Source organism: Chiloscyllium plagiosum, chromosome 4, assembly GCF_004010195.1.
Source record: "Chiloscyllium plagiosum isolate BGI_BamShark_2017 chromosome 4, ASM401019v2, whole genome shotgun sequence".
NCBI lineage: Eukaryota > Metazoa > Chordata > Chondrichthyes > Orectolobiformes > Hemiscylliidae > Chiloscyllium > Chiloscyllium plagiosum.
The window spans coordinates 10,748,764-10,761,642 of record NC_057713.1 but is presented as its reverse complement, the minus strand read 5'-3'; the positions used below and the strand labels follow the sequence as shown (position 1 = coordinate 10,761,642).

Here is a 12,879-nt window from a genome sequence, read left to right as displayed (position 1 = left end):
GTTAAGAGGGACAATGTGCAAAAGCAATGGATTTATTCAATGCCTTTCCCACAACACGGGCATGAAATTAGAGGAAGGCGGATGATTTGGGCGGACTTTAGCAAACCTTGGATTTGGAGTAATCAGTGAGCAAAGTAAACAGGCCCTCAACTGGGATGGAAGGACAATCCGCCCACTCACAAGGCAGTGGGGTCAGGGATCCGGGTTGCTTTAAGATGTATATATCTCTGACAGGTTTTACTCACAGACACTCCATTCAGAATTGGGATTGTATTTGAGCCCCTGGCTTTTTGATTCTGATTTTGATTTTGATTTTATCGTCACGTGATTTACAGTAAGAGTAAGTAAGTAAAATACAGTAAAAAGCCTTAATTTGTCGCCACGAAAGGACGCCATTTTGAATAATTTAAGATTAAGGGAAAAGAAAGAAATAGCTTGCAGAAAGCCCATTAGTCCTGAGCCAGCTCGTCACCGTCAACGAAGCCCGCACTGTCATCTCGCCAGCAACTACACTGGACTCAATCGACATCGAAGTCGCTGATCCACATGCACCATCTTTGCCACTGGGCCTATACCCCTCTGCCACTGCCTGAGCTGGATGAACCAACATCACAGTGGCATCTCTCCCCACCGGGCTCACCTCGATGCTACCGTGATGTAGCTATGAACGCTGTTTGGTCAGGCACATAAGGGTAATTGAGATTCCTGACGAAGGGCTCCTGCCCGAAACGTCGATTCTCCTGCTCCTCAGATGCTGTGCTTTTCCAGAACCTCACACACTCGACTCTGATCTCCGACATCTACGGTCTTCACTTTCTCCACATAGGGTAATGGAGGCTACTGAGGGGGGAGCATTGTAAAATTCTCTGGGTGAGTCGGTGTGTGCGTGTTGGTGGGTGGTGGCGAGGAGTTACCTAACGCTCAGACCTGAAGGATGAGGAGATGCCTGGAGGGTGCCACTGGTCTGGTACAGCATTGAAGTAACAAAGGGTTAAATTAAACCAGACAAAGGAAGGATACAGACCCATGCTTTTATGACATGGGAAGCTTGATACCCATACATCCCACCGATCCCCAACAGCAAGTCCACCTGGATGGAGCAGCTGGGATTACAGTAGGAATTTATGGAGGAGGCCATAGCCCAGACGCTGCATGAAGTCAACTTTGGGAATGTTGCGTAGGCCTTGAACCCACAAGACACATAAAGGAAGGAATGATGGGAGCTTCCCTGAAGGATGCAGTGACAGTCATGGGGAATTTTAATCCACACACAGACTGAGGATGTCAGGTTGGGCAAAGGTGGCCTGATGGCCAAGTCATGGAAATAGAAATCAAATGTTCTGCTTCTCCTCCTATCGGTCTGTCGTTATATTTATAATGTCTGCCACAAAAGGGTCATTTGAGAGCCTAACAGCCTAAAAGGCCTAACATTTGCCTTTTAGTGTGAAACTTTGAAATTACTTTGAGACTGCAGGAAAATAGCCTGTAATTTTTCAACTCAAAGCAGTGGAGTTGTTAAGAATGTAATCCACTGCAGCGGATTTATCCATCCCTATTCAGGACACAGAAGAGAGAGCCATACGTTTATCTGTTATTTTTTCTGACACAAAGATAGGTGGAGGGATGGGTCACGTTGAGGAGGCAGGGAGGCTGCAGAAGGACTTGCCCAGGCTAGGTACGTGTGCAAAGCAGTGGCAAGTGGAATACAATGTGGGAAAGAGTGAGGTTATGCACTTTGGTAGGAAGAATAGAGGTGTTGAGTATTAGCAAGTTTTGAGAAGATATGTAGCTCAGGTTGAGGTTCTGGATGTAGGTTTGCTCACCATGCTTCTAGGAATTGTCATGCGTGTCTCTGTTTGGCTGGTTCTAGGATGGATGTGTTGTCCCAGTCGAAGTGGTGTACTTTCTTATCTGTATTTAAGGATACTAGTGAGAGAGGGTCATGTCATTTTATGGCTAGTTGATGTTCATGTATCCTCGTAGCTCATTTTCTGCCTGTTTGTCCAATGTAGTGTTTGTTACAGAGACACACACCGGAATTCTATCGGAATTGGGTGGCACGGTGGCACAGTGGCTAGCGCTGCTGCGTCACAGCGCCAGAGACCCGGGTTCAATTCCCGCCTCAGGCGACTGACTGTGTGGAGTTTGCACGTTCTCCCCGTGTCTGCGTGGGTTTCCTCCGGGTGCTCCGGTTTCCTCCCACAGTCCAAAGATGTGCAGGTCAGGTGAATTGGCCATGCTAAATTGCCCGTAGTGTGAGGTAAGGGGTAAATGTAGGGGTATGGGCGGGGTTGCGCTTCGGCGGGTCGGTGTGGACTTGTTGGGCCGAAGGGCCTGTTTCCACACTGTAATGTAATCTAATCTAATCAAACACATCGAGTTAGACCCCATCTACCACCCCCTGAGAAAAAGAACAGGAAATGAGATCACCAACCCGAATAAACCCAAACGTATAAATAGAAAGCAGGAATTATCAGCAGTGATTCGCCCAGCTGAAGATGTCACCTTGTAGGGTGACGAAACGTCTGGAAATGAATCTTTCAGCTCAGCGAGCAAACCTACATCCAGGTGTAGAGTATTTTTGAAATGAGAAAAGACTTCAGAAACCTGAAGCGCAAAGGGACTTATGAGCCCGAGTTCAGGATTCTCTTACGGTTAACATGTAAGCTCAGTTGGCAGTTAGCAAGGGAAATGCAATGTTAACATTCATTTCAGGAGCTCTAGAATACCAGAGTAAAGATGTACTGCTGAAGCTGTATAAGGCTCTGACCAGACCACATTTAGAATGTTGTGAGTAGTTTGGATCTGGTATCTAAGGAAGGCTGTCTTTGGAGTGGTCCAGAGGAGGTTTACATGGATGATCCTGGGAATGATGGGCTTGTTATGTGATGAGCCATTTGAAGACTTTGGGTCTGGATTTGATGGAGTTTAGAAGGAAGGGGGTGGGGGAGAGTCTGATTGAAACTTACAGAATACTAAGAGATGTGGATAGAGTGGACACGGAGAAGATGTTTCCCAAAGTCGGAGAGTCTAGGACTGAAGGGTGAAGGGATGACCCTTTAGAACTGAGAAGAAATCTCTTCAGTCAGAGGGTGGTGACTCTGTGAAACTCATTGAGTGTATTTAAGACATAGATAGATACGTTCTTGATTAATAAGGGGACATGGGAAGAAGGCAGGAGAATGTGATTGAGAAACATACAGACATGATCAAATAGCGGAGCAGACTCAATTGGCCAAATGGATTAGAGTGGTGCTGGAAAAGCACAGCAGGTCAGTCAGCATCCGAGGGAGCAGGAAAATCGACGTTACGGGCAAAAGCCCTTCATCAGGAATCATGACGGACCTTTGCCCGAAACATCAATTTTCCTGCTCCTTGGATGCTGCCTGACCTGCTGTGCTTTTCCAGCACCACTCTAATCTTGACTCTAATCTCCAGCATCTGCAGTACCCACTTCTGCTCAATTGGCTGAATGGCTGGATCAGTGGTGCTGGAAGAGCACAGCAATTCAGGCAGCATCCGAGGACAGGCAAAATCGACGTTTCGGGCAAAAGCCCTTCATCAGGAATAAAGCCTCTATCTAATGGCCTTATGATCTTTTTTAATGCATCCTTAACTTCAGTGGACATTGTGAAAATATCTGGAGGCAGTACACAGTCTCCAATTAGATTGCTGCCTTAGATAAAATCAGCATCGTTAGTAGACAATTTTGACATTGCACCATAATAACAGAACCACTGGCTAAAACACTGTATAAATTCATTCCCTTTATTCCTGATGAAGGGCTTTTGCCCGAAACGTCGATTTTGCCTGTCCTCGGATGCTGCCTGAATTGCTGTGCTCTTCCAGCACCACTAATCCAGAATCTGGTTTCCAGCATCTGCAGTCATTGTTTTTACCTGGCTGAATGGCTGCTCTATCTAATGGTCTTATGATCTTTTTTAATGCATCCTTAAATTCAGTGGACATTGTGAAAATATCTGGAGGCAGTACACAGTCTCCAATTAGATTGCTGCCTTAGATAAAATCAGCATCGTTAGTAGACAATTTTGACATTGCACCATAATAACAGAACCACTGGCTAAAACACTGTATAAATTCATTCCACACAGCAGAAACTTCTACCAGCACTATGCATCAATACTATTTTATGTTGCAAACTCTGTAGTCAGCAAAGTTCACCTCAGGGCTGCTGGTTTTGTTTTTATTCATTCAGGGGATGTGAACTTTGCTGACTGGTCCAGCCTTTATTACCCATCCCTAATTGCTGTGGAGAATGTGATGGTAAGCTGTCACCTCAGATCATTGTGGGTTCAAAGCCCACTGCAGTGTATGAGAAATAGAATCAGAACAAATGCAGCTCTCTCTCGGACATCATTAGTCAGGTGGAACACCATTTCAAACCGCAGCAGTATCCTGGTCAATATTTAAAGTATTGCTGGACAAGTTATTGATCATCACATGTATCCAACCTGAAGAGAATCCCAAAGTCTTCTGTAGACATACCAAAAGTAAAAAGGTGGAAAAGGAGAAATGAGGACCATTGAGGTCCAAAAGGGCAGATGAATATGTTTAAACAGGGCCAGAGCTGAGGTACTAAATTACTACTTTGCTTTTGCCTTCACCATAGGAACTTAGGAGCAGAAATGGTCCATTCAGCTCTCAGTCCTCCACTCCAACATTCAATACCAATAGCGGTTGATCATTCACTTCGATGCCTTTTTCCCACATTATCCCTCTGTCCCTTTACATCATTTGTGTTTTGAAGTCTGTCAATTTCTACTTTAAGCAAACTCAGTGACTGAGTTTACACAGATATCTTTGGGTAGAGAATTCCAAAAATTACAAGCTTCTGAGTAAAATGAATTTTCTTCATCTCGGTCCTAAGCAACCACCCCCTTAATTTCGTGTTGTGCAACCTGTCTCCAGACTTCCCTAACCAGGGGATGCATCGAACCCTCCGTCTACCCTTTCTGTTCCCTTTCAATATTTCGTAGGTTTCAATGACATCATCTCTCAATCTTCAAAGCTTTAGAGAATACAAAACCAGTTTCTCAAGATCTCTTTCTGGGGCAGGCCCTGGAACAAGCCTGATTGTCTCAGGATAAGTTCATTGCTTTCTTTCTGTGCCTGTGGAGGGGAATTTACAGGGTGTGGTGTTCCCATGTACCTGCTGCTTTGTCCTTCTAGATGGCAGTGGTTTTGTGCTTGGAAGCAATTTGTCGTGTTTAATTTTAGCCTAGCACATTGCTACTGTGCATTGGTGTTGGTGGGAGTGAATGCGATGCCAGCCAAGTGACCTGTTTTGTTCTGGATGGTATCAAGCTTCTTGAGTGTCACTGAAGCTACACTCATCCAGATAAATGGGGAGTACTCCATCATACTCCTGACTTGTGGAATGTTCAGGTGAGTTATTCACTGCAGGATTCCTAGTTTCTGACCTGTTCTTGTCGCCGCAATGTTTATATGGCTAGTCCACTTCAATTTCTGGTGAATTAAACCCCTCGTGATGTTGATAGTGGGGAAGTCGGTGATGATAGTGTCATTGAAAGTCAAGTGGTGATAATTAGATTCTTAGTAAGCGATTTAAGAGCTATCGGAAAAAGGCAAAAAGTGGAGTTGAGAGCAACCAGACCAGCCCACGCTTTTGTTGACTGTTGGTGGAGAGGACTTGCTGGGCTGAATGACCTCCTTCTGCATCGATGTTCAGTGGTAACAGAAAGGGTTCAGGGCTGTCGATGTGTGCGGATAGACATTCAAAAAGTATACCGTGCCACAAAAGAGTCTTATGAGCAAAACATAGTTGAGAATAAAAGGGGCAGTACCACCTTGGATAGTTGTTTCCCCACGTGGGAGAGACTATTACCAGAAGGGAATCATCTCAGAATAAGGGTCATAGGAACATTGGGCAATAGGAACAGGAGTGGACTCTTCAGCCTGTTCTACCATTCAATGAGATCCTGGCTGATCTGTGGCCTAACTCCATATACCCACCTTTGGCCCATACCTTGTTTAACAGAAATTTATCCACCTCAGATTTAGAATGAACAACTGATCCAGTATCCACTATCATTTATGGAAGAGAGTTCCAAATCTTTCCCACCCTTTGTGTGTAGAAGTGCTTCCTAACACCTCTCCGGTTCTGAGGAAGGGTCACTGGACCTAAAACGCCAACTTTGATTTCTCTTCACAGATGCTGCTGAGATTTTCCAGCTACTTCCTATTTAATCTCTCCAGAATGGCCTGGCCTTTTTCTCAGACTATTCCCCCCTAGTTCTCGGACATCCAACTAGTGGAGTTAGTTTATCTTTATCTGTCGATTCCTGCCATACATTTAAGTCAGAGACAATGAAGAATCTTTTCTCTCAGACGCTAGTGAATCTGTGGAGTTCTTTACCACAGAGGGTTGTTCAGGTTAGATCGTTAACATATTCAGGTCTGAGACAGACAGATTTTTAATCAGTGAGAGAATAAAGGGTTATGGGGGAAAAGACAGGAAGGTGGAGTTAAGGATTATCAGATTAACTATGATATCATTGAACGGCAGAGCAGGCTCGATGGGCTGAATGGCCTGTGGTCTCATGTATATAAACTTTAGTGACAAGAATCAGTGACTGATGGTTCATGGATTTAATTTTGGCCTGGAGGAAGATTTGAGTGGAATTTTCCAGGGCTCATTATTGGGAGCCTTGTTTTTCCTTTCACATATATACCTTGATGTGCAGTCAACAATTTCGAAGGTTGTCAATGAGACAACTTTTTGAAGCATTGTATACTGTGAGGAGGATAATGTCAAACTTCAACTGAACAAATTGGTGAAATAACTTGACAAATGACAGAGGAAGATGACTCAATTTGGTCAGAAAAAAAACATGACAAACAACACAAAATAATGGGTACAACTCTGAAGGAACTACAGGAACAGAGGGGCTAGGGTGTATATGCGTTTAAGATTTGGAAGGAGGCAGGAAAGGTTGAGAGAGTGTTTACTAATGTGTGTGGGATTTATTAATGATGGCATAGCATAGAAGAGCAAAAGGTTATTATGAATTCAGCTTCAGACCTAGCTGTCACACTTTATTCTTGGAAATCCCTGTCACAGAGAGAAAGGGTTGTTAAGAAGGCGTTTAGCACGCTTAACTTCAGTGCTCGGTCCTTTGAGTATAGGAGTTGGACATCATATTAAAGTCATACAGGACATTGGTGAGGTCTCTTCTGGATTACTGTGTCCAGTTCTGGTCACCCTTTTCAGGAAGGACGTTATAAAACCGGAGAGGGTTCATCAGGATGTTGCTGGGAATAGAGGGCTTGTGTTAGAAAAATAGGTTGGGACCTTTTTCACTGGATCATAGGAGGTTAAGGAGTGACCTTATCGAGGTTATAAAATCATTAGTGGCATAGGTGAGATGAATAGCAAAGACCTTTTCCCTAAGGTGGGGAGTTCAGAACCAGAAGACAATGAGAGGAGAAAGATTTAAAAAGGATACGAGAGGCAACGTTTGATACACAGAGAGCAGTTAGTATGTGGAATGAACTGCCGGAGGAAGAGGTGGACGCTAGTACGGTTACAATGTTTAAATACATTTGGATAAGTACATGAATAGGAAAGGTTTGGAGGGATATGGGCCAAATACAGATAAGCGGATCTGGTTTAGTTTGCGAACGTGGTTGGCATGGATTAGTGGGACCTAAAAATCTGTTTCCATGTCACATTCTATATGAATATATGATTCGGAGATGCCGGTGTTGGACTGGGGTGTACAAAGTTAAAAATCACACAACACCAGGTTATAGTCCAACAGGTTTAATTGGAAGCACACTAGCTTTCGGAGCGACGCTCCTTCATCAGGTGATTGTCCTGATGAAGGAGCGTCGCTCCGAAAGCTAGTGCTTCCAATTAAACCTGTTGGACTATAACCTGGTGTTGTGTGATTTTTAACTACATGAATATATGTATCGAAGGATGTGAAGGCATTGGAGAGAGTGCACAAAAGATTTACAAAAAGGTACTCAGGGATGCGGAACTTCAGTTAGAAGGAGAGAGTACAAATGTTGGGTCTGGTTTTATTGGAGGTGAGGAAACTGAGAGGACATTTGTTACAGACATTCAGAGTCATGAACATTCTGGGTAGAACAATATTCCTTCTCCTGAAAGGATCTTGAATAAGAGGTCACAGATTTAAAGCCAGTTAAAGGAAGCAAAAGTGATATGAATGAATACTGTTTCACTTCTTTGTGTCTGCTTTTTGTTATTGATATAAGTGATTTGGATGTGAACACAGAGGTATGGGTATTAAGTTTGCAGATGACACCAAAATTGGAGGTGTGGTGGACAGCGAAGAGGGTTACCTCAGAGTACAACTGGGATCTTGATCAGATGGATAAATGGGCTGAGGAGTGGCAGATGGAGTTTAATTTAGATAAATGTGAGGTGCTGCATTTTGGATAGGCAAATCAGGGCAGGATTTATACAGTTAATGGTAAGGTCCTAGGGAATGTTGCTGAACAACAGACCTTGAAGTGCAGGTTCATAGCCCCTTGAAAGTGGAGTGTCAGGTAGATAGGTTGGTGAAGAAGGCGTTTGATATGCTTGCCTTTATTGGTCAATGCATTGAGTATAGGATTTGGGAGATCATGGTGTGGCTGTAAAAGACATTGGTTAGGCCACTTTTGGAATATTGTGTGCAATTCTGGTCTCCTTCCTATTGGAAGGGCATTGTGAAACTTGAAAGGGTTCTGAAAAGATTCAAAAGGATGTTGCCAGGGATGGAGGGTTTAAGCTGTAGGAAGAGACTGAATAAGCTGGGGCTGTTTTCCCTGGAGTGTCAGAGGCTGAGGGGTGGCCTTATAGAGATTTATAAAATCATGAGGGACATGGAGAGGGTAAATAGACAAGGTCTTCATCCTGGGATGGGGAAGTCCAAAACTAGAGGGCATAGGTTTAAAGTGAGAGGGGAAAGATTTACAAGGGTCTCATGCAGAGAGTGGTGCGTGTATCGAATGAGCTGCCAGAGGAAGTGGTGGAAGCTGGCAATTGCAACATTTAAAAGGCATCTGGATGGGTTTATGAATAGGAAAGGTTTAGAGGGATATGTGCCCAATGTTGACAAATGGGACTAGATTTATCTAGGATATCTGGTTTGCATGAATGAGTTGGACTGAAGGGTCTGTTTCTGTGTTGTACATCTTTATGACTCTATCTTGAATGTATTGCCCAAAAGTGTGATGATGTCTGGTTCCATTGAGGTATTTAGAAAGGTACTGTGGAACTGAGGAGAAAGTGAGGTCTGCAGATGCTGGAGATCAAAGTTGAAACTTTATTGCTGGAACAGCACAGCAGGTCAGGCAGCATCCAGGGAACAGGAGATTCGACGTTTCGGGCACAGGCCCTTCTTCAGGAGTCCGGGTGCTCCAGTTTCCTCCTACAGTCCAAAGATGTGCAGGTCAGGTGAATTGGCCATTCTAAATTGCCCATAGTGTTAGGTGCATTAGTCAAAGGGAAATGGATCTGGGTGGGTTACTCTTCGGAAGGTTGGTGTGGACATGTTGGGCCGAAGGGCCTGTTTCCGCACTGTAGAGAATCTAATCTAATCTAACACTAGACATTTAAAAAATATTTGGATAGGTACATGGACAGGAAAGGTTGAGAGGGATATGGGGCAAACAAAGGACAAAGGGGCTTGTTCAATTTTGGGATCCTGGTTGGCATGGACAAATTGGGCCGAAGGATCTGTTTCCATGCTGAATGACTCTATGACCTATTAATGCCCATTGGTTTAATTTTTAATTTCCAGCAACCTTACTATCTTATGGCAAAAGTGACATTTTTACCCTTTCAAGTCAAATTTATCTCTCACACTCACTTGTTGACAACTTTGTGAAGCATCTGCTATCCCTCACATTGTAGTTAGTCTTTGCTTCATCACTACTTCTGTCTTGCTATCTTCTTTGTTGTGTTTATGAACAAAGCTTTGTTGTCACCCACAAATGTTTATGGACCAAGTCACAATCATCAGTTGTAACAGCAGTTCTTATCTTCGAAATGTATCGCTCTAAACCCTTCCTATTCATATACCATCCAGCATGGTAGCTCAGTGGTTAGCTATGCTGCCTCACAGCATCAGGGTCCCAGGTTTGATTCCAGCCTCGGGTGACTGTGTGGAGTTTGCTCATTCTCCCCGTATCTGTGTGGGTTTCCTCTGGGTACTCCGGTTTCCTCCCACAGTCCAAAGATGTGCAGGTCAGGTGAATTGGTCATGCTAAATTGCCCATAGTTTTAGGTGCATTAGTCAGAGGGAAATGGATCTGGGCAGGGTCGGTGTGGACTGGTTGGGCCGAAGGGCCTGTTTCCACAATGTAGGGAATCTAATCTAATCATGAAGATGGGAGGGTTTACAGGGATATGGGGCAAAAGCTGGCAAATGGGACTAGATTGGGTTGGGATATCTGGCCAGCATGGACGAATTGGACCGAAGGGTCTGTCTCTGTGCTGTACATCTCTATGACTCTGAATGTTGTGCTATTCTTCATGGGACCTTAGTCCAAAGGGCACACCTGTTTTAAATTCTTCCATTATTAACATCTCTCTTTTAAAATCCAGCTCAATCTTCATAGCTCCATATCATTTATCAAACACCATTCCCATTTTCTCCAGCAAATTCCACGGAAGTCTGATGATGTCTTTTCATGTCTGTAACCTTCTAGAATTAATTCATGCACATTAATGACAGCAATCTTACCCTTACATTAATCTTAACCTCATAATAATGTACTTAATAATGTTCACCTGAAAGAATCAAACGCTTTCCCTAACAAAACCAGTATCCCATCACCAAGTCCCCCTTTAATTGCATGTGGACAGCCCTTGACACTGATCCAGCTCCCTCAGAGCCAGCTCTCAGAGTGAACAGAACCTCTGACGTGCTTTTTTTTAAAGAAACCCAGAAAAAACAATCACAATAAGCAATAAAGAAAAACAAAACGTCTACCTGAAACAAAGGGGGAGAGAGAGAAAAAAAATTCTCCTCTTCCATAGAAAACCCAACAGCAGTAACAACACACTGACTGTGTGGTCCAGACAGTTTAGAGTCAGTCCCCTCCCTGTCACAAATGGAGAGTCCTTCACCACTGATCCAGCTCCCTCAGAGCCAGCTCGCAGAGTGAACATAACCTCTGACCTTCCTTTTTGTATCTGTCAGCCAGGGCTCCCTGCTTGGACCAGATTAACAGACCCAATCAAGGAAATCATATTCTATGAGGGCCATCTGGTTGACCTCGTTACAATCACTGGAGTACTAAGGTTACCTAAATTTTTTTAAGCCATTGTTACATTGTTTTGAGTGAATGAAGTGTTTTCTCAAAGGATACAAAATAAAATTTTAACCTGTTTCTCACTGAATTTAGGCATCAAGTAAATATGGCAAACTCCCCATTATCCATGCCTCGACAAGTCGCTCATCACCCTGACTTGGAAATAGGTCCCTGTTCCTTCAGTGTCGCTGGATCAAAATCCTGGAATTCCTTGCCGAGCAGAATTATAGGTCTGCCTACAGTGCATGGATTGCAGTGATTCAAGAAGGCAGCTCACTCAAGGGTAACTAGGAATGGACAATAATTTTTACCAGCCTGCAATGCCCCATATCCTATGAATAAAATAAAAATCAGACAAGTGTGGGGATTGATGGGCACTGGTTATATGAATCTGTCAGTTGCATAACAAATACTCTGATAGAAACTCAATACTGTATACTCTTATATTCTTTGAATGAAAAGTCTTAAATCTAAATGTCAAGAGTACAGTGCAATTTACTCGCTGGGTTCTGGTAACTCCAGACATGAGTGAGCATGTGCATATTGGAGCATGGTGTGCCAACTTCAAATTGATGTTTTTGAAGAAACTTTAGAAAAATGGCGAGTTTTTTTTTGAAGTTTTTGCTGATTCCATAAGATTTTGGAATACTTGGGTTTCGGATAACGGGGAGTTTACTGTGGACCTTGCTAAATCAAAAACGGACATTAAAGGGAACTCATTGTCACGTCTTTCCCCCAGTTCCTGCTTGTGTAACTGCAGCTGCTGTCTCTGTCCAGTTCAAATATTCAGGCCTCCCTCTTGTCGCTGAAGGACATTAAGACCCTGGACCCTTGCGATGATAGCATAGAGCTGCACCGCACTGGGCATAAACAGCATAGTGTGGACAGAGTGAGTTTGAGTAGGATTGGAAGAGTGATGTGAGATAGACAGAAGCATAGGTAGAAAATAGCTCAAATCACGTAATCGTAAGATGAGAGCCTGACATATATCTGACTACACATGCTAGTAGTTAGCACTAGCATACAATAAACAAAGTTCTAATGAATGAAGACTGACTATAGACATGAACTTGCTTTTTCCATGATCAGTCTATCTTAAACCCAAATTCTTTGATGTGGGTATAAAAGCCCACTAATAAATGCCTCCAGTTTTCCAAGTCTAGGTCTTCCTTTTCTGTTACTCTCTGAAACTGCTGTTCATGTTTTAACATTTCTTCTTCTTTTCCTTTCCATTTTCTTTCTCAAATTGCATTATTTCTCATCTTCAACTGAACCTTGGAAATCTGTGGAATCTGTGTTTCATCTGAAGTAGTCATACGGCACGAAAACAGGCCGTTCGGTCCAACCAGTCCATGGTGACCTTAATCCCAAACTAAACTAGTCCCACCTGTCTGCACCTGGCCCATATTCCTCCAAACATTTCCTATTATTGGACTTATTTAAATGTCTTTTAAATGTAACTGCACTCATACGCACCCTTCCTCTGCAAGTTCATTCCACATGCGTATAACCCTTTGTATATATTTTAAAAATTACCCCTCATGTCCTTCTTAAGTTTCTCGGCTCACC

The 12,879-nt window shown here is 43.4% G+C and overlaps 1 protein-coding gene across 3 annotated transcripts in view; it reads left to right on the top strand.

The window, feature by feature from the left end:
* Positions 1-12,879, top strand: part of cdh7a (cadherin 7a) — a 170,436-nt gene that overhangs the window by 111,809 nt on the left and 45,748 nt on the right. The gene's annotated exons all lie outside the window — the stretch shown is intronic.